We start from the raw sequence: 4015 nt of genomic DNA, 5'->3' as shown, positions 1-4015 counted from the left end.
CGCCGCCGCCGGGGTCTGTGGCCCGGGGCCTCGGCGGCGCTCGCTCTGCTGCTGCGCCGCGAGCTCGCGGGAGCCGCACATTCCAGCACAGGAGGCTGCGCCGCGCACCCAGCCCGCGCCGCCGCCGCCGCCGCCGCTGCCGCCGCCGCCGCCGCCGCCCGCGGGACACGCCCCCTCCACCGCCCGCGCGCGCCCGCGGGACACGCCCACCCCGCCGCCCGCGCGCGTGGCCGCCCGGCACGCCCCGCCCCTCGGCCGAGGGGGTTGCGCCGGGCCCGGCCGGCCGTGGGCGCGCCGAGGGGGAGCCGCACCTAATCCGCGCGCCCCTCGCTCTTGCCCCGGGGTCGCGCGGAGGCGAGCCTCGCTCCCTTCCTCGACTTCTTTCATAAACAAACAACAGAAAAGTTGCCCCCTAGCCCTGGCGCGCGAGGATGAGAAAAGAGCTGTTAAAAGGAAAAATCTGCAGGCTCTGACCGTTCTCTTTACAACTATTGTCACCCGCCTTTCAAGTCTAAAGCGCTCGAAAAATGCCCTTTTAGAAGCTCTTGAAATCTCCACCCGTGGCCACCCTTTAGCTCATTAAGGTTCCTTAAGCTCACGCGGTAAAAAAAAAAAAAAAAAAATGCATCCCAAATGTGAAACAATAAGCAGGGAAAATGCAGGCAGCTCTTGAGTTGCGAGAAGAAACTGTCCCGGGAAGGTCGTGGCCTCAAAACACAACTGAGGGGAACAAGTCCATAGACGTGGCAGGTAGCAGGTCCTTCCTGAGCGTTCAAGACACGGTTTCAGGGGCGCAGTTATCGTGTGGGAGAGTAAGCCCGGCTTCCCCGTTTCTAAGCTGGGGTAACCATGCACAATAGCTGGTGCATAGCAATATGCTTTTAAAAGAGAGAGAGACCGTAGTCTCATGTGCCCCTTACCTCCTGTTTACACCAGAAATGCCTTCTTAGTCTGCCTTTGATAGCTAAATCATGCCCATCCTCCAAAATTTAATGGCTTCCTTAAACTCCTTAGTTTAGCTTTCAAGGCCCCGACCAACCTCACCTAGATAACTTGGACCGTCACTAATATTAAAATACCGGTAGCAGGGGCACCTGGGTGGCTCAGTGGTTGAGCCTCTGCCTTCAGCTCAGGTCCTGATCCCAGGGTCTTGGGATGAGTCCCCCATTCGGGTCCCTGGAGAGAGCCTGCTTCTCCCTCTGCCTGTGTCTCTGCCTCTCTCTCTCTCTCTCTCTCTCTGTGTGTCTCTCATGAACAAATAAATAAAATCTTTAAAAAAAAAAAAATAAGAGGTAGCAGCAAGTGCTATGGGGGTTCAGAGTAGGGAGATGGTCCCTAGTGAAGAGAACTTAGAAACTTCTCACAGTACATGATTATCCAATCTGGCCTTAGAGAATTAAGAGAATTTCAACAGGTGGAAAGTAAGGGAGGGAACAATCTACACAGTGAAAATAGCAAACTCAGAAACCCATCAACTGAGACCTAACTCCTCCTCCAGCTCTCCCAGTTTTTCTGTCAAGTTCCTTCATGTTTCTCTTAAGACCCAGCTTCCACACTCCTCACTTTCCTAGTCTACACCCTAGTAGGACCCTTGTTTCCCTATATTAGGACAGTAAATGATTAATTAATGCAGGATAGACTAGAGGCCCTAAGAGTTCAGTTACTTAATACCACATGCAAGCACTCCCCCATGAATCAAATTTGAGAAGTATTCATTTTCATTGAACCCAAAAGAGAAAGATATGCAGAAAGGAGGAAAGGAGAGAGACAGAAGAGAGGGAGAGAGGGAAGGAAAGGAGGAAAGAAGGGAAGAAGAAAGGAAAGGGAGAAAGAAAACTTTTAGTCTGCTATAAACTTGTCTACCTTTTCCTTTTTTAATTTTTTTTTCCTTTTTTCTCCTTTTTAACTTAAACCTAATTCAAGTTGCATGGCTTTTTTAGATGTTGTAGCCCAGAAAATAATTCTGGCCTCTTTCATAGCTCTCAAAGACATACAGTGTTTTCCCTTTTTTATGTCCAAAAAGGCAAAAATGAAACATCTCTTTTTAAACTAACTAGATAAATGTCCTTCATTTCCTCAGTCTGACTGCTGGAAATGTTTTATTAATTGCAAATTTACTCCCACATATTGTGATGCAAAAAGAAGAATGACAAATTGGCAGCTGCATTCATTTAAAATTAGCAGAGGCTCTTGTTCAAGAGATGGCATATTCAGAGTGACCCAAATTATCATGACATGAAGGCCACAGGTCAAATTCAAGGCCAAGTTACAAATCAATAGAAAATTTCCTTCAGAGGAAGCTGGTGCTACGAACTTGAATTCTTAATTGTTTGTCAAGAGACTGTATAATTTGCTGCATCCAAAATTTAAGATCTGCAAGATAGGACTTTGAAACGTGAATGAGTTCTGGTTTTCTTATTTTGAGAATATGGATTCTTTCCTATATATTTAATTGATCAGTTTTTTTATTTTAATTATCGTATGTTCTTAATAACATTTCCTCTGGAGATTTATTTCAAAAGTTTGGTAGAATGTTTTTGTGCTTCCGTGTGCTTTTTATTCTTAACCATGTTTCATTTTGTTTTCTCTGGAAAAGAGTTTAGTTTGACTGAACTCACATTAAATGTTTCACTGAAGTTCAACTACTTGCTTTACATGTTACATAACTCAAGGTTTGTGAATGAAAACTGGGGTACATCTCCATTCTGATGTCGAAAGCTTTTGCTTCCACTCTTGCTGTCACCAGCCAAATGGAAGACATCAGTGCGTCAAGGACTAATGTTTTGGGTGTTTCTCCCACTTTCTCTGCATTTTCAGTAGTATCTGCCACTGTTCTCCTCTCCAGGAATCTTCCCCCCAAAGCAATTGATCCTGCAGGGCCTGAGGTCTGGCCCTAAACTTTGTGCTCTGTGAGTTAGCACAGTTTCACTTTGCATTTAGATCACAGTGATTTTAAAAGACAACTTAAAAAATACTTCTTTGTGGTGCACCTGGGTGGCTTAGTGGTTGAGCCTCTACCTTTGACTCAGGTTGTGATCCCAGGGTCCTGGGATCAAGTCCTGCATCAGGTTCCTTGCAGGGAACCTGCTTCTCCCTCTATGTCTCTCCCTCTCACTGTGTCTCTCATGAATAAATAAATAAAATCTTAAAAAAAAAAAAAGAAAGATTCAAACCCAGGCCATTTGATTCCAGGTACTCTGTTTAGATAGATAGATTAGATAGATAGCTTTTCTTATTCTGAAACTTTCATTGAGAATAAAAAAAGAGAGGGATCCCTGGGTGGCGCAGCGGTTTGGCGCCTGCCTTTGGCCCAGGGCGTGATCCTGGAGACCCGGGATCAAATCCCACATCGGGCTCCCGGTGCATGGAGCCTGCTTCTCCCTCTGCCTGTGTCTCTGCCTCTCTCTCTCTCTCTCTGTATCTGTCATAAATAAATAAAATATTTAAAAAAAAAAAAAAAAGAGAATAAAAAAAGAGTGCACTGGATACTCTGGTTTCTCTTCAGATCATATAAATGTTTTGCCTTTTACTAAAGATTTCCATGGAGAGGAACAACTTTGAGTCTTAAGTAGATTTTTTGGGTCCTTGTTTCAGTAAAGTTTACAAAGAAAGAGAGAAAGGAAGGAAAGAAAAGAAAAGAAAAGAAGAAAAGAAAAGAAAGAAAAGAAAAGAAAGGAAAAGAAGAAAAGAAAAGAGAAAAGAAAAGAAAAGAAAAGAAAAGAAAAGAAAAGAAAGAAAAGAAAAGAAAAGAAAAGAAAAGAAAAGAAAAGAAAAGAAAAGAAAAGAAGGAAAAGAGTGAGTGAACACTGGCCAGATAGGCCAGAGAACTGTTTCTCCTTCCCTCTGTCATTTTAAGAAATCACTTCTCGTAGCACCTGGGTAATTTAGTTTGTTAGGGGGTTAAGTCTCTTCCTTGGGCTCAGGTCATGATCCCAGGATGCTGGGATGGAGCCCCAGCTCTCTGCAGGCTTCTGGCTCAACAGGGAATCTGCTTCTCTCTCTTCATGCTCTCACT

The 4015-nt window shown here is 44.9% G+C and overlaps 1 non-coding gene across 1 annotated transcript; it reads left to right on the top strand.

The window, feature by feature from the left end:
- Nucleotides 1-3485: 3485 nt before the first annotated feature.
- On the top strand, nucleotides 3486-3600 carry LOC144283865 (U5 spliceosomal RNA). Its single transcript, XR_013352372.1, has one exon. It is a non-coding gene; the product is annotated as a U5 spliceosomal RNA (small nuclear RNA).
- Nucleotides 3601-4015: the final 415 nt, after the last annotated feature.

Source organism: Canis aureus, chromosome 14 (assembly GCF_053574225.1).
Source record: "Canis aureus isolate CA01 chromosome 14, VMU_Caureus_v.1.0, whole genome shotgun sequence".
Taxonomy (NCBI): Eukaryota; Metazoa; Chordata; class Mammalia; order Carnivora; family Canidae; genus Canis; species Canis aureus.
The sequence above is the reverse complement of the archived record's forward strand: the minus strand, read 5'-3'. Positions and strand labels throughout refer to the sequence as shown.